Source organism: Balaenoptera borealis (genome assembly GCF_965194805.1).
Source record: "Balaenoptera borealis genome assembly, chromosome: 18".
In the NCBI taxonomy this organism is placed as follows: Eukaryota; Metazoa; Chordata; class Mammalia; order Artiodactyla; family Balaenopteridae; genus Balaenoptera; species Balaenoptera borealis.
The window spans coordinates 66,367,167-66,393,620 of NC_138877.1; the positions used below are offsets into that span (position 1 = coordinate 66,367,167).

Here is a 26,454-nt window from a genome sequence, read left to right on the forward strand (position 1 = left end):
AGTTACTGCCCAGGGTCACTCACCCCAGCCTGAAGGACGCCCCGCTGTAGGCGGTTCTGGTGGTTAGGAACTCTCTCAACTCTCTATTAACTGGCAATGTCTTAATTTCTCCCTCATTTTTGAAGGACAGTTTTGCTAAATACAGGATTCTTGGTTGACAGCTTCTTTCCTTCAACACTTCAAGTAGATCGACCCATGCCATCTGGCCTCTGAGGCTCCTGATAGGATATGTCTTTGATGAACATGGGCTTGGTTAGAATCACAGCATTTAGGACAATAATGGGTCTCAAAAATCATCTAATTTGTAGCAGATGAAGAAACACCTCAGAACAGTGATGGTCACGTTTAAGTGTACTATGAAGCTGAATCATGTGAAATTGGCTCACCCTAATTTAATCGGTTGTGATCTACCAAATAGCCATTTCGTATGGTTCAACCACACAGAATCAAAGCTGCCTGTCTCCCAGCCCACTCTAGCAAGTGGGCAGTGACAGCAGAAACCAGAGTCTTTGGCTGTGCTTGTGCTGGAGGTCAGACAGAATAAGCAAAAGATGGAGCGGCGGAAAAGAGAGACAGAACTGAGAGGTTCATACAAACAAAAGCAATAAAAGGACACACACACACACACACACACACACACACACACACACACAATGGAAGAAGAGAAACTCAAATTTTATTGAGCACCCAGTATAACCTGCACAATTCTAGACACCAATATACGTAATTCTCGCAAAAATTTTGCTCGGTGTGTGATGATCGCCACTTAGCATATGTGGAGACTGAGACGGAAAGTTAAAAGAACTTTCCAAAGGTCACATTGATAATATAAAGAAGACCATGGCCACTCCCTTGCTTAAAACAAAAACAAAAACAAAAACACAGCAAAACCCAGTGGCTTCCCATTGCTCTTCAAATCAACCAGACTTCATGCCATGGCTTACGAGCCTCTGTGATGTGGCTACTTCCTCTTTCTTTTCTGCCCCTCGCAACACTCCAGCCCCATCGGCATCTTTGTTGTTCCCAGATTGCACCAGCCCTTTCTTACCTCTGCTCCCTTAGCCTTGCTCTTGCCTGCAACAGCAACGCCTCTTCTCCTAGCCCTTTCCGTGGGCGGTTCATTGTCATCCTTCAGATCTCAAATGTCCCCTCAGTCCCTCCTTCATTCTGCTGTAGCTCATCACCCTGTTTATTTTCTGGGTAGCACTCACCACAGTCTATAATCATCTTGAATTACCTATTCTAGTGTTTTTCTGTTTACTGTTTGTTTCCCCCACAAGACTGTAAGTTCCTTGATATCTAAACCTCTGTTTTATTTATCCTTCAATCCCAAGAACCTAACACATACCTGGCATACAGTAGGTGCTCAGTATATATATGGATAAAGTTTGGGGGCCAGAATTTAAATTCAGATTTACCCCTAAAGCATGTGTTTCTTCCATTAGACTGTAAGGATCTCCAGTTGGTGGGTACGTAGATAAATAGAGAGTTACACACAGAGGCAAAACACACAATAAAACACACACACTTGCATGAAAACGTTACAAACAGGAACATTTAACATATGATCAAAAGAGACTTCTAATTTTTTTATTTTTTAAATTTACATACAGTAAAATTAATTTTTTTAGATGTGCAATTCTGTGAGTTTTAGCACATGGTTAGATTCTTGAAACAATCTCTACAGCTAGGGCACAGAATGAAAATATCCTCATGGTGCTCTTTTTCAGTGAAATCCTCCCCTACTTCAACCACTGATAACTACTCATCTGTTCTCCATCACTAGAGTTTTGTCTTTTCAGAATGTCACAAATGGAATCATATAATGTGTAACCTTTTAAGATGGGCTTTTATTCACTTAGCATAACTCCACAGAGAGCCATCCAATTTGTTGTATGTATTGATTGTTTGTTCTGTGTTGTTAATGAGTAATATTCCATTGTATGACTGTAACACAGTTTATCTCTTCACCTGTTGATGACACTTGGGTTGTTTCCAATTTTTTGACAGTTGTAGATTGAGCAGCTATAAACATGGTGCACAGTCTTCTGTGTGAAGATAAGTTTTTATTTCTCTGGCATAAATACCCAGCAGTAGGATGGCTGGGTCAGGTCATTCTTATCACAAGAGTGGAAAATGCATGTTTAGCTTAAGAAACTGCCAAAGTGTTTCCCAGAGTGGCTGTACCAGTTTTCATTCTCACCATCAGTGCATGAGAATTACAGTGGTTCCTCATTCTTAAAGCTCTTGGCTTTATCATTTATGCATCAATGTATGTACATACATATTTATTTATACTAATTTATTTTAGCCATTCTACCAGGTGTGTAGTGGTATTGCATTTGGTTTTTTTTTTTTTTTTTTTTTAATAAATTTATTTATTTATTTATTTTTGGTTGTTGTGTTGGGTCTTCGTTTCTGTGCGAGGGCTTTCTCCAGTTGTGGTGAGCGGGGGCCACTCCTCATCGCGGTGCGCGGGCCTCTCACTATCGCAGCTTCTCTTGTTGCGGAGCCCAGGCTCCAGACGTGCAGGCTCAGTAGTTGTGGCTCACGGGCCTAGTTGCTCCGCGGCATGTGGGATCTTCCCAGACCAGGGCTCTAACCCATGTCCCCTGCATTGGCAGGCAGATTCTCAACCACTGCGACACCAGGGAAGCCCTGCATTTGGTTTTAATTTGCATTTCCTCAATGGGTAATAATGTTGGGAATCTTTTCATATGCTTATTTTCATCTGTATATCTTCTTCACAGAAATGCCTGTTCAAATACTTTTGCCCATTTTAAAAATTGAGTTCTGTGTCTTATTATTGCATTATAAGAGTTCTTTATATATTTTGTAATCAAGTTCTTTTTATGGCATGTAATTTGCAAATATTTTCTCCCAGATTGTAGCTTGTCCATTCTTTCTCTTGGCAGTGTTGTTTGTGCTATCAAAATTTTTTCAGTTTTGATGATGTCCAATTTATCCAATTTTCTCTTATGGATCATGCTTTTGGTATTTTATCTGAGAACTCTTTACCTAACCCAACATCAGAAAGGTTTTCACTTATGTTTTCTCCTATAAATTTCTAGCTTTACATTTATGTTTAGGTTGATGATCCATTTTTAATTCTTGTATAAGGAGTCAGGTTGAGGTCAAGTTTCTTTTTTTGCCTATAGGTATCCAATTGCTCCAGCACCATTTGTTGAAAACACTTTTCTTCCTCCTTCGAAACGCTTTTGTAGCTTTGTCAAAATTCAGTTTAGTATACTTGTATGGGTCTATTTTGGGGCTCTTTTCTGTTCCGTTGATCTATATGTCTATCCTTTTGCCAAAATTACACAGTTTTGATTAACATAGCTTTATAATGTCTTAAAATCAAATAGTGTGATCCCTCCAACATTAATCTTCTTTTTCCAAATTGTTTTGGTTATACTATTTTGCCTTTCCATTTAAATTTTAGCATCAGCCTGCTTATATCTGTAAGACATCCTCCTGGGATTTTGATTGGAATTGCATTAAATGCATAGATCAATTTGAGGAGAATTTGTATCTTAACTATATTGAGTTATCTAATCTGTGAACATGGTATGTCAGGTCAATTATTAGTTCTTTGATTTCTTTCATCAGCCTTTTGTAGTTTTCACATGTAGTTTTGCTGCTCTTTTTGGAGTGTTCTTTAAATGTCACTTAGATCCATTGGTTGATGATGTTGTTCATTTCTATTCAAAAGAGTTTAATTGTGGATTGTCCATTTTTCCTTTCAGCTCTATCAGTTTTTTTGCTTCATGATTTTTGAAGTTCTATTCTTGGGTGCATACACCCTTAAGACTGTTATATACTTTTGATGAATTGATCCGCATATCATTTTGTAATTCCTTCTTTATCCCTGGTAATATTTAAAGAAGGTCGTTTTAGACAGCATATAATTCAGTCTTTTGTTTTTGGCCATTCTGATAATCTTTCACTTTTAATTGCTGCATGAACTGTTTACATTTAATGTAATTATTGATATGCTCAGATTTAGGTCTGCCATTTTTATGATTTGCTTTGGTTCGTTTGTTCCCTTGGTTTTACATTCTTCTCTTTCCCCATAGTCTTGCCTTCTTCTAGATTGTTTGAATTTTTTATTATTCCATTTTAGTTTATCTATTGAATTTTTTAATATTTCTATTTGCATTAATGCTTAGTGCTTGGCTAGAGATTACAATGTACATACTTCCCTTTTTGTAGTCTAGTTATAACTAATATTTTATCACTTCTAGTGGAATGTGGAAACTTTACCGCTAAAGAAGTCCTTTGGTCCTTCTCCCTTTATGTTATCATCATCATTCATTGCATTGTAGTCATAATCTCTATACCTTGAAGCCCCAGTCAGACAACATTTTAATTTTTGCCTTCAACCATCATTCATATTTAAAGACTAATATGAGAAAAAATAGTCTACCATATCAACCAAATATCTACCATTTCTGTTTTTCTTCATTCCTGAAGTTCCACGTTTCCCACCGATATCATTTCTCTTTCTTTTGAAGAACTTTTGTCTTTTAGAGCAGGTCTGCTGCTGCTGATGGAGTCTCTTCGTTTTCCTTCTGAGAATGTCTTCATTTCCCCTTTATTCCTGAAGCATAATTTTGCTGGGTATAGAATTCTAAGTTGACAGTTCTTTTCTTTAAATATTAAATAAAAAATACACTGCCCCCTGGCCTCCTTGGTTTCTGATGAGAAACTCATAGCCATTTGAATCATTCTTCCTCTGTATATAGTACAACACTTTTCCCTGGTTGCTTTGCCTTTAGTTTTCAGCAGTTTGATTATGATGTGTCTGGGTATGGACTTCTTTGAGTTTATCGTGTTTGGGATTTATGAGCTTCTTAAATCTGTAAGTTTATTTTCTACCAAATTTAGGATGTGTCAGAATCTCTTGAGGACATAATAAAACACACATTCCTGGGTCCCAGGCATTGAGGTTTGTATAATATGGCTCGATAGCTGTCTCCACAGGTGGTTCTGTTGCCCCACCTTGATTCAGAGTGACTTTGGCTATCTCATGAATTAATTCCCTCACAAAATTCTGATAAATGATTATCTAACTTCCCCTTGAATGTACCATTTCCTCCCCTTAAACACATGTACGTAATTTTACAAAAGAACATATACATTTTGATTACCTGAATTGTTATTGTTGTTCATGAAAGAGTGTTTTTAAAGGTCTTTTCCTCCCTGCTATCCCCACTGATATTAGATGCAGTTCTGAAGAAGCTTCTTCATTTAGCTCCTAGTAACTGTTTCTAGTACCAGGTCCTCAAGTTTTGCAGTGTGAAATAGATTCTTTTTACATTGGAAGATGACTTCCTCAGGCAGCAGTCCATTTCTTCAAGTTATTGACCTTGTTGAACCTCTATTTCATGAGGAAGCTTCTCCTTGCTGTGCTGATTTTCACCATCCTCTAACTTCTGACCTTTGGTCTTTTGGCATCTTGCATGCTAACATTCCATTCTTTATTATCAATAATAAACATTTAACAAGCACCTAGTAGGTATGGAGTGAATCATGACAAGTATAAGTTATGTACTCACCATCTGCCAGAGCAGATATTATTTGTTGATTATCCCTTGTCTTCTTGAGCCCAGATGCAACTTCAGAATCCTTCTCAACACAGGGGGTCCAGGCAGCCATAGCAAGCTATCAGACTTGATGCATGCAGTGAAATTTAGTTGCCATAACTATGCCAGGCTATAAAAGGCAATAATGTGTGTAATCTGGGAAAATAACAAGATAACTTTTAAATTAAGGATGACTTCCCGTAAGTTTTTGTTGAGGGTTTGCCTGTCTACTTCTCATCAACAAAAAAGTTTTATAGACAAAATAATATGGTTATTATTTCTCTATGTATATATTTTTATATATAAATAGTATACACATATATACTTCACCATGTATATGGTAACATATATATTGCATTTATATATGTACATGTATATGTATACAGATATTTTATATACATATATACATGTGAATATATAATATATTAATATTATTATATATTAACATAATATATTATACTATATATTATATACACATTACCCTGAGTCTAAAGTGAAAAATGGATTGCCATTCCACTACAAGTTCAAGGAAGTAGAAAAATGCAAAATTATCTTTTGTGGGCAAGGAGCTTAGATACTCTGTTTTCAAAGCACTTAACCATCTCTGTGAAAAGAGTTTGCCCAGAGTTTCACAGCAAGATTCAAACTAATGTTCACTGATAGATTTACACACATGAGCTGTAGGATGGAAATACACTTTGATCCTGAATTTGTAACACAAACCATGGCTCAGATGGCTCCCTGAGAACTCACAGCCCTGGCCCATTTTGACATTCTGAGAGAAACTAAATTCTGAATTGGCCACTTGTGTTCCCCTCTGGTGTTCCATGGGACGTTTCCTACACCTGTCACCATCATCTTCACATTTTGTGTAGTTGTCCTGTGAAATTGTTGCTCTCTCCAGCCCCCTGGCTACCAATTTCGATGACAGTCTCTAAAATAGTCCCTTACTTGGCTGCAGGCATTAACTTAGAGGCCAGGATGTTGCCTTGGTCCGTATGAGCACCGACTGCCAGTTGAGAGGAAATTTTATAACCTGTGTTTTGGCCTGAACAGAGAGACCTCTGGTCCAAGTTCACTTTTTCCAGAAAGAAAGGGGACTGTTTACCTTGGGCATAAAATATTCCAGGTGCAGAAAGGCAGTTTTTCCTATTCGAGCTGGCACGGCTTTGTTTATCTGGAGAGATTTTACTCTGTGGCAGCTTGGCAACTTGAAAATTTTGATTCTCCATTATCATGCGTCTGGTAATGAGAAACTTGCTGGTGACATATGTTTATTAATCTTAGTTAAAAGACACCTGCCTAGATGGTTTATGCCTGGAAAACACTTGCAGTCATCAATCCTTCTCTAATGATCAAGTATTCCTTCCCTCCTGGCACCACACCAGTTTATTGCGATGGCCAAGCGTCGCTTCTCTTCTGTCATGTGTGGTCCACGCCTTCCACATGAGAGGGATGGAGGGAAATAGAGCACATCGCTTAGTCCTGAGAAGTAAGTGAGTTTGTGCCTCGCCTGCCCTTTAGCTGAAAGGATTCATTTTACATTATTCTTTACCTTACAGTCTGAAAGTCGTGGTAATGAGGTGCCCTCCCTGTTACCCACCCTCCAACAGGCCGTACTGAGAAGTACAGCTGCGCACAGCAGGGTTCTAATCACCACTTCTCGATGGATGGTGAGGACTGGCAGGGCGTAGAAGTGGGGGCTGGTTTTTGATTGGGGAGGCTCTCCTCATCATTCCAGCATCTGTTATCATTGCTTCCCTGGAAACTCCTGGGTATTTGTTGCTTGCCACAGAAGCTAGGCTTCCATAAACAGAAACATTATTCTAGGGTGCAGTTAGCCAAGGTACGAAATTCCTCCATGTGATGGTGAGCAAACATGGTAGTTGGGAGACAGACAATAAGCAGCAATCACCTGTGAAATACAAAACAGCCCAGACGTTAGCGGAGGAGAGTTGGTGAGTTGTGAGCCTGCCAGTGGTAACATGGTATTTCCCTGCCTCCCATTATGTCAAAGGGGAATTCACTGGATTTTTACCTCATGCGTCCTTCCAGCATGTGGGCATGAGAATTACAGTGTGTGCCTTGATAATTTAAACAACCATCATTAGACAATGCACATTTGATGACTAAATCTCTTGGACCGCAGAATCACAACCACACTCTGTCATCTTGGGATCTTACAGTCTGTTCCATACCATAGCAAGCAAAAATATATATAAATCTGCAGTCAATTCTCAGAAGGCCAGAGTGCTAGGAATTTATTTCCACTACAGTGCACTGAGACTTCTATGCTAGTTTTAAGTAATCCCTGGAAAGGGAATAAGGATATTATTATGGTTCTAAGAATTACCTCCCACCTAAAATATTGTTTAAAGATAATAATGTATTTTAGTTTTTCATCATCACCCAAATATTTTCTTATTGATTGGTTACAATGACATGCTAAGAAAGAATGGAATTATTGAGAAAGATTTAGGTGTGCATTTAGCTGACTACTTTCGTTTCTACTGATTTTGCAATTATGACATCTTCCACTCAGACAAATGGCAATGATTTCCTTCTGAGGAGACCAGATGCTTCAGTGTCATCCTTTATGTGTCAATTTGCTTCTTTCCATCCCTGATGACAGATTAAACAGTAAAACTTTTGACACTCCCTTTCAATGTGAAAATGTATAGCCCCAAACTTATATAATTTGGTAAATGAGTTATTTGTACTTTGTGCAAAGTTCTCTGATAAATACTCCATGCATATTACAGATCCAGGAAATTGTCTAATAAAAGGTTGGATTTGATGCCAGAAATTTACAGTCTATAAAAAATAGACGTATTTTAACAATGAAGATCTTTCCAACATGTAGATTTCCTGAATATTTATGGCCAAGTTTCCCCAAAAAAATGTATTTAAGATATCACTACATAACTTCAGTGCTCTGAAAACAAAAATGAATCTTCTATTTGACAAATTACTTTGCCTGTGAAGAAGATATTTGACCAAGTGTGTATTTTTTTCTCACTTATTTTAGGGGTTTATTAAGTGGACATCTATTTTTGAATTCTGGTGTTGATTTCTGATAAGAACTTGAAAGGTGAAGAAAGGAAACAGGCTACATTGTGGCAGATTTTGGTCACTGTACCATCCTCTGAAAAAAATAAATGAGGATGAAGAGTGTTGTTTCAGCCCACAATTCTTGATTTGATGTATAAGGTCATCAGATGAAACATGAAGTAGAGATGGGCTTTCTAACCAGCTGTGTATTTTGGTTCCAGCTGACTGACAGTACAAAGAAAATGTGTCAGTCATGAATATTAAGTTTCTTTCTGGCATTTTTCTTTCAGATGAAAGCAACATGCACATTGTAGCAATGCTTCTTCCAGCTGATGAATTTTCTTATTTATATTTTTGGCAAAGCATATTGATTTTCATCTGTGATTTCCACCTTAGTACCCTACTGTGTGGTTTTAAAAAGTGTGCAGCTTAGTTTCTTTTAAAATAGCCTACCCTCCGAAAAAATCTATTTATAGCAAAGTCATTCCAGCCCAAGTCCTTTTATTATCTCTCAAACCCTTCACTCTTTTTCATCCTCTTTATTAGCTTTGGAAGTGAATATTATAAACCTACCTTTTTAACTAACTGATGACATTATTACCCAGTCTTGTCATCACAGTACTATAATGATATTAATAATCAATTTTAATATTAAAATCTGCTATTTTTAATGTCGTCTTTGTGCCAGGTACTTGAAATATGCTTGATATTCATTCTGACTCTTAAGTCTTCCACCAGCTCTGTAAGTAAAACATTGTTTCCCTCACATAGTTGAGAAGACTAAAGACAAAAGGGGTTAAGGAAATTCTCCAAGGCCACATAACTAACACGTGGCAGAAGCAGGATTTGAAGCTAGCCTCTTTGAATCCCAATCTCATTATCTTGACTGCTAAGCTATCAAAATTGTATAAACGATGATTCTGTTCCTCATTCATTAATATCTGCCTTACATTCTTCAAACAAAAATGCAACAAACTTATGGTTACCTGGGGGAAGAGTTGGGGGGAAGGATAGTTAGGGAGTTTGGGATTGACAGGTACGCACTGCTATATTTAAGATGGATAGCCAACAAGAACCTACTGTATAGCACAGGGAACTCTGCTCAATATTATGTAACAACCTAAATGGGAAAAGAATCTGAAAAAGAATAGATACATGTATATGTATAACTGAATCACTTTGCTGTACACCTGAAACTAACACAACATCAGTAATCAACTATACTCCAATATAAAATAAAAAGTTTTAAAAAATGCGATAGAAATGTAAGTATAAAAAATATTTTTAAAGATTATGCTCTTACTCATTCAAGTTTCTGACTTTTTTGCAAATTATTTTCCGCTTGGCCCCCAGACAACCCAAAGAGAATCATATCTAAAGGGAAAGGTTTTATGTTGGGAGACCAGTTTTCATTGAAAAGCTCTTTTCCTAACTCTTATCCCCATAGCAACAAACATCTGATTGAATTCTCCTTTGCAATCTCCACCAAATGGCAAGGAGCTGCACATCCTAGAGGGGCTGTCGTTTGCTGGAGATGAGGCATAGTAATCCAGCCCAGTGGCGCTCACTCTACACGTCCATTTGTGGTCTTCACTTCCTGATACATCTGTTGACAGCTTTGAGATGGTGCAAAGGAAAAAGCAACACAAACCCAAATTACCATCATTATGATCCTTGATGTCACCATTAGTATTGATGGAAGATCTATTTCCAATCTGTCTGTTACCTTTCAAAAGTATCAAGATTCACATATTTTAAACAGCAGTCACCACATCTAATTCATCTGACATTTATTCCGCCTTTAGTTTGTCTAAGTCAATCACTGAAAATGAAACCTTGCCTTTTGATTTGTTGCTGGCCCTTATTTGAATGGGAAAAGGGAAACTTCACATTTGGAACGTCTCAAGCCTCATCGTATTTTCCTTTTCCACATGACAGCAATAAACGGATCTTGGCAAAACCTCAGACGCAAAAGAAATTTTTAAAATGAACCATACTGTCATTTCTTTTGAATGATATGGCAATAAACCAATAATTCAAAGGATCACTGAACATCTAGACTTCTAAAACAGGAGAGCAGCTCAGACAGTTGGTATAAGAAAGCACCATTCAACTTAATGAATTTTCAAAGGGTAACTTTTTAAAGAAAACTCATATTTGTGGAGTGTCAGTGATGATTGGCTGAGAGAAAGTTGAATAGAGTGAAAAGACATGAGCTTTGGAGATGGAGACACCATCTCAGACACATAATTATGAGGTCTTGGATACATTACTTACATTCACCAAACTTTGGTCTCATTTTTTTTTTTAAGATTTACTTATTATTTATTTATTTTGTTTATTTTTGGCCGTGCCGGGTCTTAGTTGCGGCACGCAGGATCTTCATTGAGGCATGCGGGCTCTTCGTTGTGGTGCGCAGGCTTCTCTCTAGTTGTGGCGTGCGGGTTTTCTCTCTCCAGGGCGCGTGGGCTCTGTAGTTGTGGCACTTGGGCTTAGTTGCCCCGTGGCATGTGGGATTTTAGTTCCGTGACCAGGGATCGAACCCCCCTCCCTTGCACTGGAAGGTGGATTCTTTACCACTGGACCACCAGGGGGGAATTCCCCCTGGTCTCCTTATTAATGAGAGAGAAGTAAAATTGACAGCTTGCCTGATTATGGTAAGGAATAGGACTAAAGTATATCAGAATACAAAGAAATGCTCTGTCATACATTAGTTGCTCAAGAGACTGGCTGTGACCGTTTTTGTCTCACTGATATTTCCTGATGGGTCATGGCATTATTACTTGTCTGTCTATGAGGAGATCTGAGTGGATGACCATTTTGTCATCAGGGGACCATTGGACAGGCAATAATGCAGTGAACACTGTCTGTTAACTTTCTGCACATACGGATGTGTTCTTATGAGTCTGAGGACCCCGAAGACAACTTGCCAGACACGAAGCCATGCAACTCCGTAGGCTGAGGACACCTGCAACCTTTCACAGCCCTCCTGTTTTTAAAAAATCCATTTATGAGAGGGAGAGAGTTGGCCCTCCAAGGGAAGATATTCAGAGCATGAGATCCAGTTGGATGAGCCTTTTAATTATATTTATTGACCCTTTAACTGGAAGTCACCCAGTGCCCAGGCCTGGATGCACAAGGGAGATTTGAAGCTCCACTTTTAATGGGAGTCAAATGCTGCAGGGGAGAGCAGAGAGCGCAGATGTTTGGCCAGGCTACGAGGTCCCAGGCTGCACTGACATAGGCGCCATCTGATCGCAACGCTGTCCCGGAAAATGGGGTCCAGCTCAGAGTTCTGATCTAAGCACCTCATCGCAGAACTGGCAAGCTGCAATCCCTTGGACTGATCCAGCTGGGATGGGAACAAAGGCCGAGGGAATAAACAATCTGGTTGATTGAGTTTGAGTGATAGAATTGCAGCAAGGGGCCAATAAAAGGTGCAATAAGAAGGATGTTTAAAAATTGTAATAACCTTGAAGAGATAGTGGAGTTGGACCTCTGAAAATAATGACGGAAAAAAAGCTATGAAATCATAGCATATAAGCCAGGAATCTAAGAGAGTGGTTATGGGAAACAGATAAAAAGGTTTTTTTTTTAAATTTCTGTTTCTATGACTTCAGTTTTTATAACTACCTTTAAGAGGGATCCTATAGTCAGTATGCACTTAATAAGAAATGACCTGTCATATGTGACCTTGAGGAAGTCACTTAATCTCTCTAAATCTCAGTGTCTTCATTTATTTTTTTAACTTATTTTATTGATGTATAGTTGATTTACAACTTTGTGTTAATTCCTGCTGTACAGGAAAGTGATTCAGTTATACATATATAAACATTCTTTTTCATATTCTTTTCCATTATGGTTTATCATAGGATATTCAGTGTCTTCATTTATGACATGAGGATAATAATGCCTACCTTGTGGAGTTAAGGTGAGGCTAAGAGATTATACATATATATACATGTATCTATATCTGTCTATCTATCTATCTATCTATCTATCTATCTATCTATCTATTTATCTATCTATCCTATGTATTAGTTTGCTAGGGCTGCTATAACAAAATACCGCAGACTGGGTGGCTTAAACAACAGAAATTTATTTTCTCACAGTTGTGGAGGCTGGAAGTTCAAGGTCAAGGTGTCTGCAGAATGGGTTTCCTCTGAGGCCTCTCTCCTTGGCTTGCAGATGACCACCTTCTCACTGTGTCTTCACATGGCTTTTTCTCTGTGCGTGTGCACTCCTGGCATGTCTCTGCGTGTCCAATTTTCTCTTCTTATGAGAACACCCGTCAGAATGGACAGATTGGATTAGGGTCCACCCTAACAGCCTTATCTTAACTTAATCACCTCCGTAAAGGCCTTACGTCCAAATACAGTCACATTCTGAGACACTGGGCATTAGGTTGTTAAATGAATTTGAGGGGGACAGGATTCAGTCCATAACAGTATATATAGAGAGAGCAGAGTTTAGAACTACTGCATCATAGTAGGTGCTCAATAAGTAATAACCCCTATTACTATTAGGGACATTCTTCATATTATTTTCATATAATTTTATTTTCATATCAAATCCGTCAGAGACAAATTATTATCATAATAATTTCTATGTAGTTAGAGAAACTGAAGTGCAGAGAAGGTAAAATACTGACCCAAAATTTTTCGATGTGTGTTAGATTTAACGCTGGGAGTGCACCTCATTTCTTCTGACCCCAAATTGTTTTCTTTCTACTACATTGTGCTACCACCAAGTAGTTGGACAACAGTCAGAGAAATAGTTTTCCTGCTAAATTCATGACTACCCTGTCCCAAAGCATTTGTACTGTACCTACTCCAAAGAAGCTCTTCATCCAAGCAGCTCAGCGTCTGAACCATTAGAGTGGTCTCCAGTTAGAGGCAAATTCTGCTCTTCTTTCTCAGAATTCTGAATTTTAACCCAAGGTCAAAACTTTGAAATCCAGAACAAGGTAAATGTGTAACACTTTTCTGTTTCTGGGAAGTCCTTTATCTTTTGACTTTTATATCATGTTGTCCATTGTCTAAGATAGAAGCCAACAGATGGAAATCTTCCCCAATCCACCAAAGAACCTGCATCCATCTGCACACATCATACCTCCTACCTCATTGTTATGTATAAAGTTTCCCAGCTCCTACTTAAGGCCAGATTTTTCATCATTATCTTCCCTCGAGAACTTTATTCTTGTGATCATCCCTCTTCTCTTGGCTCCATCAGTTTCTCCCCCTTTAGTGCATCATTTGCGTCAGCATACAGGCATGTCCTAGCATCTCTCACCCTAAAAGAAAGAAAGGAAACACACCTTTGGTGGCCTGCAGTTACTGCCCTATTTCTTTTTATCCTGCCCTAATAGGATACAAAAGGTGTGTATGGTCCTTGGCTCCAAACTCCCAACCCTCATTGACTCCTCAATCCACTCCACTCATCTTTTCATCATCTTCCTCCTTGGAAATCCCTATGTTCCCTTCTGTATTCTTACTGAACTTGGTGTCTTAGCCGCATTCCACCCTGTTGTCCACTCCATCTTTTAGGAAAACTGTCTCCTCTTGGCTTCTGCATCAGTATATTCAATTTTTTTTGCCCTACTTATATCACTGGCTACTCCATCTCAGCCTCATTGTGTGATCCTTCTCTGACAATCTCAAAGCCCTAAAACACTGAGTACCTCTCAGATCCCAGGTTCCTAAGGGATCCTCCGCTCAGAGTCTAGGTTCCTAAGAGATCAGAAAAAAATACACATATTTTTGTACTTCATCTTGCATGAGGTGTCAAAAAAAATTAGGCTTTAAGTCCTATACTCAGATGCTGTCTGATAATCCCATATGCCTTTCTAGTTTTATTTAATCCTGCTGCTTGAGTGGTGTTTATTTTCTTATTTGATATGTTTCCTATTTGAAAACAGCTGTCAGAGTTGCCTTTAGAGTGTATGTGTGTTTGTATGTTGGTTGTTATTTCTTGAGTACACATTGCCTGCCTTCTCTTCCATAATCTTTCCAAGTGCTGTACGACATAGTGGTCATTGTTCCTTCATGGACAGAAGCTTGAGGTGCAGAGAGTTGAAGTGACTTATCCAAGTGCATGCAGTCACTGGCGGAGTCAGGAGCCATCCCTGTGTCTGACTCTATTGCTGCTACTCTCAATACATGTACAAGGTTACATTCAGCGTTTCTAGAGCAAACAGGAATTTGGGGTCAGGAGGTGGCAATTTCTTTTGGATTTGTAGAGTGCCTTTGGCTGTAAGCTGCAGAGAAAGGTGAACTAGAATAAATAATGGAACTTATCATCTCAATGCACTTATTACTTACGTCACAGTAAGATCAGAAGCTCAAAAGGAGCCTCCAAGCTCCTTCCGGCTCTCTGTTTTGCTGTTCTCTGTGTTGGTTTCGTCTAAAGGCTGTTTTTTTCTTATAACTGCAAGATGGCTGAAGTAGTTACAGAATCACACCAACATACAACACCATCCAGCAGTAGAAAAGGAGATAATTTTTACCTATGAAATTTGTTATGAAGGAAAACTTTCAGAAGCTCTCCAGTATACATCTTCTCACATCTTGTTGACAAAACTGGCTACATGTCTACCTATAAACTGCCCACCCTTGTAGCAGTGGAACCATCACTAATGCCTTAGACTTATCTAAATCTACCTGATTCATGGGTAAGGGGATTGGATTGCAAACCAGAAGATCAGAGCTTGGGCATCATGAAAGAAGGAAGATGGCTATTGCACAGACAACCTACTGCATCTCTCAAGGAGTGTTTCAGGCACAGTATCTGTGACTGCACATTTGTGTTTGTGTATGTTCCATTTTGAAGCCTTTTTCCCTTTGAACAAAACTTCACTTTGATAAGAAGAAATTTTCAGCTGTTCTTTGTACATACTTTTGTTCCAAACGTCTAATGAGCTACTTTTTTGGCAAGAGCCTTAAATAAAACATGCTTCCCATGGTACCAGGAATGCTTAATTATCCATCATTTGGTCTGTGACTGTTATGTGTAGGACTTCCAATTTTTCAAAATGTACTGGTATGCAAAAGGATTGAACGCATTCCCAAATCATCCAGAGGCTCATGCAATTTTCAAGTTTTCTCCTTAGAAACAAGTCACCTGAGCTATATAATCTCTGGTCATAACTAACCATTTGAACGTCTTCCAGTGACTTTCCCTTGTTAATAGTATCTGTGACTCAGATGCCCTGTGCTGGTCTCACCTCATTCTTATTTAGAGAATATTCACATTTTCAAATACTTTCCCCATGCTCTTTTCTTTGGCTCTAAAGTAAACCATATTTTCAAGTGGCATGATAAAGCCTCCCTATAAAGTACCTCGCCATTCTGCGTATCCAGTTATGCTGCAGACCAAACCGTGCCTCACTTGACACATCACTACATAATGTCTCTCTCACTCAACAGCATAGAAGCTGACAATTATTCTACTACCCTGATGCTTCATTTTACTTTAGGAGAGGCATTCTCACATCAACAGGATTTTTATATGATGGATTCCAATCTCTTTGCAGCCACTCTGGGTTATATACCCATGGGATATAATTAATGGCGTTGTCCCCTCCCTCCCCCAGTAGAGACTGGACGAGAGTTTGTGGTGTGTCACGATCACCCAGCCTCTTTCAAATCCTCTTAACATCTCCCCCCATACTTGTTAATCCTTGAGAATTTAATAAAGTGCAAAATAACAATACTTCTCATCTTTGCAGAGTTGACAATTAACTAATTAGCCCATTAACTCATTGAGCCAGATTTGTCCCAGTAAGTTAAGGGCTTTGGGAGGTACATTAATCCTTTAAGGCCACTAGAGCAACATTTGCAGTTAATGGGCCCATAGCCCTAACTCACTACCAGGCAGGGACTGGGGTATTGTTAGGAAATAGAAGTCATTAATCCTCACTGTGTCCGGAGGGGCAGGTGAGAATGACTTTGCACAAATTGATGAGAAAATGTGTTTTGTTTGGTTTTTCTCTCTTAAGACCAAAAAGAGACTCTTGAGTTAAAACCAAGATTGGAACTCAGTATTTTCTGGCATACAGCCTATATTCAAATTTGAACTCTTGCCAGAATTTGTTTATTTGTTTACGGTTGAGAGTGGATAGACAAGAAGTTTTGTGTGTGTTGGTAGGCGGAGTGTAATTCTAGTATCTGGAGCCTTTGACAACAGGAGTGGGAAATTGTGATTTTGTTTCTAGCCTATAATCTGCTTAAATAAACACTTCCAGGTCATGTGGGACACAACCCTAAATGGCTTTGTGGGGGGCAGAACGTACCCAAAAAAAAAAGGTATTTTAACAAGATTCCTGCTCTGCAGAACCTACAGACTGTGGGAGTGAAGTGGGCCCCGCCTTCAAAAAGCTGCAGCTTATCTGAAGGAAACACATCTAGGACCATCTCTCCCTCTGACTCTGCAGGAGACTGGACATGCTTACTGGCAAATCCTGTGAACCTGGGATTATAAACTTGAAGGCCAAGATGTGCGCTTATAAACTTGAAGGCTGGGCAGTGGAGCCGTTGCTTGCATCAGCGTTCCACGTGGGGTTTCTGGTTCTCTGTGCCGAGGCAAATACTTTGGAGTCAAGCTACCAAATCCACATGGAGAAGATACAAGCATAAAGGCCAGAGATGGGAGTGATAGTGGTGGAGGGAGGACAGATACGCAGCTGAAGTGGTCAGAACAAAGTCAATCTCTGTAGAGAAACTTAGGGCAGGTGGCAGCCCCCAATGTCCTTTATGCGGCTTCCAAGGCCACGTGGTATCAAGAGGGAAGTGGGCGATGCTTTCAGTATTGAAAGGTAGAGCTTGGGGATTACAAATGTATTTATAAACTTATGTTCATCACATGCACATAGCCATAAATCCTCAAGGGCTCTGTGTCTGGCTGGATTCATGTTAATAATATTAAAATCCCTGCTTATATCAGTTCGCTAGTTGATATCTAGGTTACCTAGGCAGTACACAACACTCCAGGAATCCTTTCTTCCTTTCCAGCTATTGTGATCCGTTCTCTCAGGGTCCTTCTCTATGCAGTTTCTGCACCAAATAAGAGGGAAAGCTTTCATTTCAACAATAAGTAGCCTGGAATGTGGCAAAAACCACATCAAACTCTTTGAAGCGATTGCGTAGAAATTCAGCCGTAGGGAAACTTGTGTCCTTCTAGCCAAAAAAGGCCTAAAGCTAAGATTTGGAACACAGGAATTCTTCCTGCTTTGCTACTTTGAATCAAGTCATTTCACCTCTCTGTGGTACATCGTTGCCCTTTGAAAACCACTATGTGTACGTCTGTGTGTACTAATAACTCCCTTTGTTCCACAAAGATTGTAAGCCAGCATCTAAGAGTATGAACAAAAAGGCACTTAGAAATATGTAAATGAAAAAGTAGTTCAAGAGAAAAGTAGGACCGGAAGAATGAAGTTAAGGTTATTTTGTCCATGAAGTAAATTTCACTTGGTTGAGGTGGTCAGGGACATGCCTTGGTGCTTTCCAATCATAGATGCCGAGAAAGTAGTGTGATGGTGATGGTGACCAGGGTGATGAAGACGATACTTATTAATTGCTTACCATGCCCCCAGTACTGGGCTAGGTAAGCATTTTGTTGGTGTTACCCCATTTTATCTTGTCCCAAACTCTCTGAGGTAGATACTATTATTGTCCTCATCTTTCAGGTAAGGAAACCAAGACTTGATGATATGATAAAAATAAACAGATTTTCCAAAGGAAGTGGAGTATGGAACTTGAGTCACCAACAAGAGGTCACAATGAACTATAGTGACCAGTTTCCTCAAATATATTCTCCTGGTGAATCTAAATGAGTTCGATAGCATTAGAAAAGCTATAAAGTTGCTACAGTGCTACAGTTATCCAAGTGAAGTTTGCTAAAGAAGTTCTATAAGGAAACTATACACCTTTGTTCCAGGTACGCAGGGCTCTCATGCTTTCGTCTAACCGAAGGATATATTGTAGGGTACCTAGAAGCATGAATAGTTCTAGCATCAAAGCAATGTTCCACAAATTCTATTTCAAGCTTTTTCAAATATGCTCCCTGACAAGCACCTGGAATAGTAGATATCTATAACACTTGTTAAATCCCACCCGTAGCTAGAGGTGGGATTGATTCCATCTTATAAATGTGGTAGAGACCAACACAGACACATAAGCAAGTAGGTCACTGTAAATTCCCCCAGAGAATATCCGTGGGTGGAACCAGAACGTACCTCATTAAACAATTTTGAAATTTTTCCAAGTCCCAGAATAATGAATAATCAAAGTTCAATCAGTTCGTGTATTCATGCACTCATAGAAATTTTATTGAAACGTGCAGGTATTAGAAGCATCATGGAAACAAAATGATCCAGCCTTTCTCATCACTGAGCATACAGTCTACTAAGAGATACTGATAACTAAATAAATGATTAAAATAAAGCCCAGTAGAACCGTGATCAGATAGATTTGTGGTGCACAAACTGGGAGCATCCTTAACAGGTGTTTGCTTTATTGTGGGAGCAGGTGAGAGAAGACTTTCCTGAGGAAATGGCATTTCAGCTGAAATTGAAGAGAATATTAGGATTTAGTCAGCTTATGGGCACACAATCTCAGTTTAGGAGAAAACATATTAAAGTAAATATTATGAAATCTTTACCAAAAAACTAATCAGTGCCAGTAAAGCACCCACTGCAAACTTCAGTCTTCCTGGTTATCAGACTGTGAAGTGTAGTCTTAACTGAGTGGGTTGATGTACACATAGGATAAGATAACTATGAATCAGGTTAATGTTGACTATTTAATTGCAGGTGAGATTCATATATTCTTAGATTTGGACAGATTCGAGAATGTCCACACTTCTTCTAAGCTGATATTTGCCAAACCTGTATCTTCACCTGATACAATTGCCTTATTAGATCCCCTCTTACATGGACTTCCCTGCAGAAGGAATGTCATAAAGTTTAAGAGCAAGGGTTCTGGATCAGAATATCTCGGTTCAAAGTCTACCTCTGCTCCTAATTAGCTTCCCTAATTCTCTGGCAGATCTAGAGGCCAGAAGTCTGAAATCAGTATCCCTGGGCCAAAATCAAGGTGTTGGCAGGGCCTTGCTCCTTCTAGAGGCTCTAGGGGAGAATCTGTCCCTTGCCTCTTCCAGCTTCTGGTGGCTGCCAGCACTCCTTGACCTGTGGCCACTCCACACTGCACAGAAATGTTCTGCTTCCTTTGAAACTCTGAGCTCTTCATGTGTGTGAACCTGTCTTCTCTGCCCTGACCACTCAGTTTCGCCCATAGTAGATATGAAATCAGTGTTTGGGGGATTATCCCTGGTCATGGGCTGTATCACTTAATGTTATACTCCCAGGTGTCTTGGTTAGAAAATGCTTTCTACAATTGTTTTCATGTAGCTATTTTATAAATCAGAGCTTCCCACATTGTATAATCTAAAACATTGATGCCCTCGGCTTTCTGCGGAGCCGGATAGGGTCTGGATTGCACTGGGGTCGGCTCTGAGCAGCCTCATGCGTTTATCCCAGAGGGCTGTACGATAATGCTCATTTTCTACATGTGCCGTTACATGAAGGAAGTTGGGAGCGGTGTTCTCACTAAAGAAAATTTGGTTCTATCTTTTTTTTTTTTTAACATCTTTATTGGAGAATAATTGCTTTACGATGGTGTGTTCGTTTCTGCTGTATAACAAAGTGAATCAGCTATATATATACATATGTTCCCATATCTCTTCCCTCTTGCATCTCCCTCCCCCCCTCCCTATCCCACCCCTCTAGGTGGTCACAAAGCACCGAGCTGATCTGGTTCTATCTTTTATAAATATCTTTTTATCTTCCCTGAATTCCAGTGTAGATTGACGTATAGTCTTACGTGGGAAAATGAACCCAGTGTCTGGGCAGAGGAAGACATAAGCTTAGGCTCAGCTTCCACTAACTTACTGTGCTGTTGTCAGGCAACCTAAGACTCGGTTTCCCCACTGTGAAACGAGAACAGCAGCTCTCCCTACCCCTAAGGGATCATTTATGTGGAAACACTTTCTGCACTCTCATGTCCGATACAAGGGTTTATCATAGTCTTTTGTTTTTTCTTATTGTTGTTGGTTTACAATGTTGTGTTAGTTTCAGGTGTACAGCAAAGTGAATCAGATATATATATATATAGATCTATCTATATGGGAAGTTATACATATATATATATGTTGTGTGTATATATATATATACACACACACACAGGATATATATATTCTTTTTCAGATTCTTTTTCATTATAGGTTATTATAGGATATTGAATATAGTTTCCTGTGCTATACAGTAGGTCCTTCTTGTTTATCTATTTTATATATAGTAGTGTGATGATTGTAGTTTTTTGATTTGAGATCAGGAATGCCAATCCGGCTCATGGGGTCTAATTAACCCCACATAACTGCATTGGAAATTTGCCATTTTGGTTCATTTACTACTGTTCTTCTCTCTCCCAAGATGGCAGAGAGGCAGGGCCCCGTCTTGCATAATTGAGCATCTATGGTACAAACATGTACAAAGGCTCCACCAGGCTTGTACCAGCCCCTCAGTTCTTGAGGAAGTGGCTCACAGGTTCAAGGTGAGTGGAAGATGGACAGAGGGTTACAGCAGAGTGTCAAGTCCAGCAGTAGTGGAGCCAGGGGCCAGTGGGAAGGGCACCAGGGCGGGCTTCCTCAACAGACTTCCTGCTGTGGAACTGCCGCTGGGCCTTGCTGCTCTTAAATCCTGCTTTTCCTTTCTGAACCGATTCTTTAACCGGTTCATCAACTCTACAAGCTCTCCTTTACCACCCCCCTAAAAATTCCTTTTCTGCCTAAGTTAGCTAAGTTGGCTTCTCTCGATTGCCATCAAGAACAAAGCTCAAAAATTTTATTTTGTATCAGAATACTATCCTGCATTATTTGCCAGACTCCCCTAAACCTCAATCAGTTTCTTCATCTGTAAAATGAGGATAGTTTCTCATAGGGTCATTTTGAACACAGAATGAATTATTCAATGAGATATTTATTGGGTGATTATTATTTGTGAGGCACTATCCTATGTGTTTGGGATATAATGTAAAACATCAAAAAATACTTAATAAGTGTTAGATAAAATATAAGTGCTTGATAAAGCAACTAAGGAAATAGTATTTGAAATGATTATCATAAAAATTAAGCTGGTTAAACAAGGAGTTCAAAGCTCTAATGTATAGTGGTACAAAATCAAAGTGCAGTGTGATAGATGCTGTATTTTCAATGAAATTTGGAAAGGTAATCAATGCCTCAATATGCTACTAAACATCTATTATGAGCTCTTAACTGTGGTAGATCAGGTGAATGATTTCCAAAATGACAGAGTTTCTGGTCTCAGAGGAGATAAGACGTGTACGTGAAATAATAACTTAAAATATGTTTAAATATGATAGTGCTAAATAAATGGAACAAAAAGTAAAGTTTCTAAAAGTGAAGGGAAAAAAACACCACTGCCATCCACCTGGGCTCTGTGGGAAAAGCAACAGAGGAGAGATTTTTTACCTTAGCCTTTAGAACTGATAGAATTTGAACCAGTACTCTCATAAATGCTATATACCACTATTTTTTCCCATTTCAGCCACTGGTGGCATTGTACATCCTGACTCTATTGTAGTTGGGTGGGGCCCCATGGCTATTTCTGATGAATGAGTGGACAGTGAAAGTGACATGTGTCTCTTCCAGGTCAAAGCATTTATTGCCAGTCTGAGTCTTGCTGAGCTGTCTTCATTCTCTGATATGGCAACCAGAGATGTCCAAAATGGCTGCTTCATCCCCTGGGTCTATAGTGTGAAAGATGAGGCCAGCCCGTGCTAACTTACAACAGACACGCGACCTAAGCAAAAAATAAGCCTTTGTCGTTTTGAGCCATTGAGAGTTACGGGTTGTTTTGTTACTACAGATAACCCAGCCTATTCTTACTGATCCAGCACTTGTAGGAGAAAAGGCAAAAGAGAAAGCATAGATATGGGAATGTAGAATCTTAAGTAGGTTAACTCTTTGAAAAAACTTAATTTTGAAAAGAAGTGGATTCTAAAATAAAGAAAAGAGAGCCTAGATTGCAGAGAATTTTGCATGTCAGACTAAGAAGCGGGGCCTTCTTTCAGGAGTTTATTACTGGTTTTGAATAGAGGCTAGATGTGAGGAGTTAATTTGATGATTCATAGGAAGGCAGTGGTCCATGGGAATTAAAGAAGGGAGCCCACTCTGACTACTGCAGGGTGCAGATGAGATGTGAGAAGATAAAAGTTTTCCTAAATTGGTGGCATTACTCTCCTTCAAGTCACAAAAAAGAACAAAACAAAATACATGCTAGGGCTCCCCTGGTGGCGCAGTGGTTGAGAATCCACCTGCCAATGCAGGGGACACAGGTTCGAGCCCTGGTCTGGGAAGATCCCACATGCCGCGGAGCAACTAAGCCCATGCACCACAACTATTGAGCCTGCACTCTAGAGCCCGCGAGCCACAACTGCTGAGCCCGCGAGCCACAACTGCTGAGCCCGCGTGCCACAACTACTGAGCCTGCGTGCCACAACTACTGAAGCCCGTGCGCCTAGAGCCTGAGCTCCTCAACAAGAGAAGCCACCGCAATGAGAAGCCCGCACACCGCAAATATGAGTAGCCCCCGCTTGCCACAACCAGAGAAAGCCAGTGTTCAGCAACGAAGACCCAAAGCAGCCAAAAATAAAATAAATTAAAATTTTTTTAAAAATACTTAAAAAAACCAAAATACATGCTAATATGGGGAGAATTTACAGATTCACCTCTAACCATTTGAGCTATTGGCTTAATATTTTAGACTCAAGGAAAGAGCTCTTGGACCTCTGATTTTGTGTTCATCACATTTGAGTAATGCTTCTTTTTAGCCCTATAATAATGTCCTCTTTTTTTCTAAAGTTAAGTGTAGTAATAAAGTTTTTATTGTAATCCAATGCTAACATGATTCTTTCTAAGAATTATGTTTGGTGGATTTAAGCAACCTCAGAAAAATATTCAGGCTAAGATTTTAGAAAGATGTGTTTGGTGAAAAGAACACTGTTATAGATTAATGTTTTAGGAGGATTTCCTGAGAATATACCTTATTCTGTCTTGTCTTTTACTTTTAAACTTGAAACTAGTAGTTTTCAACTTTTAATTACTTTAAGAATCACCTGCAGACACATTAAAAAATGCAGAATTCTCAGGCCCACCTCAGAAGGATTCTGATTTAGCATAAATAGGGGAAGAAGGGTGTTGCAGACTAAATGCCTGAGTCCCACCAAATTCATTTGTTGAAATCCTAATCTTGAATGGGAATGGTATGGGTAGAGCCTTTGGGAGGTGAGTACGTCATGAGGGTGGAACACTCATGAATGGGATTAGTGCCTTCATGAGAGAGACCCCAGAGAGTTCTCTCACCCCTTCTACTATGTGATGACTCATCAGGAAGATGGCCCTCTATGAACCAGGAAGTGGGTCCTCACCAGACACCAAAGCTGCCAGCGCCTTGATCTTGGACTTCGCAGCCTCCAAAACTGTGAGAAATAAATGCTTGTTGTTTAAGCCACCAAGTCTATGTTGCTTTTGTTGTTGTTGTTGTTTTTATAGCAGCCTTAATAGTCTAAGACAAGGGAGTTAGGAGCCTACATATTAAGAAATAGCTCAGGTCTTGTGTTCAGGGCATCTGCAGACCTCACTTGGAGGGACACAATATTGATCCAGGGCTTCTAGACTCTACCATGAGTTCTATGAAGGGAGGGCTGTGTTTTCATTATCTTGGTATCCCTGAACTTATTATATATAATTCCTAGCACATTCAGGGCAGAGCTATATAAGACTTACAGACACTGGCTTTGCCAGGTCGGATAGACCTGGATTTACATGCTGGCTGCAAGACTTATTAGCTCTGGGATAGGGGCTGTAACCTCTCTAGACCTGGCTTGGTCCTCTGAATGTTGAATACAATGACACCTGCCTCCCTAAGGATTACGGAGCTTCAATGAGGCTATGTTTCCACAGAGGTTGGCACAGTGCCTGGGGCAAGGGGTTTGGAGTGAGATCTTGGTACTGTAATGATGCTGTTATGACCAGCATACAAAGCTGCTACCATTGGGGTTCCTGACCAAGGAAGAACTGCCAAATAGAATCAAAGTTCCTCTTCATCCAGGGCTGAGACTGCATCCAGTACGCCACAAGGCTGAAATCAGGCAAAGGCTATTTCGGAGAAAGTGATATAGACCTGGATGACCCAGTGAGGCATCCTGACTCCCTAACACGAGAAAAGCAAGTACAAGGTGGTCTTACCATGGAGGCTTACTTTGACAGTTTGGTAGCCTTTCCTATCAAAAAAATGTAGCTCCGTCACATTCTGGACTCTATCCAATATTATTAGAAATCCCTTCTTCTTCCTTCCGTGAGGAAGGGAGACAAAGAGGTAAAGAGAGAAGGAGGAAGCAGACCAATCTCCTCCCCTCACCAGGCACAATGGAAGGACCCCTCCCCATAAAAGGTATTTGTTTGGGTTGTTATCATTTATTATTATTATTGTCATAAAACTTTGTGAATGATGAGAGTAGCTGATCTTTATTTAGTGCTTACTGTGTGGTCGACCGCGCTGAGATTTCTTCCTATTGTGTCTCACCGAATCCACACAGGAAGCCCTGTGAGGTTGGTACTATTTTTATCACCATTTGGACACAAGGAAAGTAACACTTGGAGAGGTTAAATAATTTGTTCAAGTAAGTGGTGTCAAAACTTGGATTCTGTCTAATGAGCAAATGTAGGACAATGTTAAACATGCATTAGTAATTAAATTGAAATAGAAGGAAAACTTGAGTATCCCTGAATTTGAGGAATTTGCTCCCAACTTAAAGCTTGGGTGTATGTCATGGGGTGAGAGAATCTGCTTTGCCTTTGTCTAACGAAAAACGGTCCATGAGACGCAAAACAAAACAACAACAAAAAATAGAGCTGAAAAGCTTAGTTAATTTTTCTATGACTTGTGTTACTCAAAAAGAAGAAATTACAATTCAAGTTCTCCTGCGGCTTAATTATAGGCCTCTGTGCTGTGCACAGTACACTAAGTACTAATAATAGGGACCATCCAGAACCAAATTCTCTAGAGACCTCCCAACTCCCTTGGGTCTGTTTAGGACAAGTGATAAGAAAACAATGTTCTATATGAAGGAACAGCAGACTCCTAGACAGTGTGAATCTTTTTTCTTGTTAATGAAGTAAAGTGAACATTTTTACTCGTGAAAGACCAACAGCAGAAATGAAAAGCCATTTTTGTTACTGACCTCTGTGCTGCAAAGGAAATATCCATTCAGTGTGTGAGCTAGGAAGTGATAAGGCCTCATCAGGAGACGTGCCCTGCGCTGCTTTGGCACAGAGACCCAGAAGAAATGGTCCTATTTTTAAAGGGCTTTTCTACTTCTGATACAATTTGGGCCCTTTTCCTAAATCATCTTTGAATCAGAGTAGCAATTCTTTTTCTCGTACTTGGCTGGAGTGTTAAAGAATCTTTGGAAAATGTTCAATAAATGTCTTGAGCTCTATGTAAATAGGAAAAATGAAGTTATTTGTAAAAAGGATATCAAAGAAAAGCTTAATATTATTCAACTTCTTCTATATTAGGAAGCAAATACATTTATTACAGTGTACAAAAAAGGTGGAATTACTTCATGGAATAGAACATACACCGGCTGCAACATAGTAGGTTTCTAAGTATCTGTTGAATGAATTAATGAATAAAAAATATGACTAGGAGACCTCATTAAAAACAAATTAGAAAGTTGAACAC

General features: G+C 39.5%; 1 pseudogene across 1 annotated transcript in view; it reads left to right on the top strand.

The window, feature by feature from the left end:
- The first annotated feature begins 2,666 nt into the window (after positions 1 to 2,666).
- The window catches only part of LOC309616022 (heparan-sulfate 6-O-sulfotransferase 3 pseudogene), a 50,360-nt pseudogene continuing 26,572 nt past the window's right edge, over positions 2,667 to 26,454 (top strand). Inside the window, exon 1 of the transcript XR_014249813.1 lies at positions 2,667 to 25,161. The product of XR_014249813.1 is annotated as a heparan-sulfate 6-O-sulfotransferase 3 pseudogene (transcript). The remainder of the gene's footprint in view (positions 25,162 to 26,454) is intronic.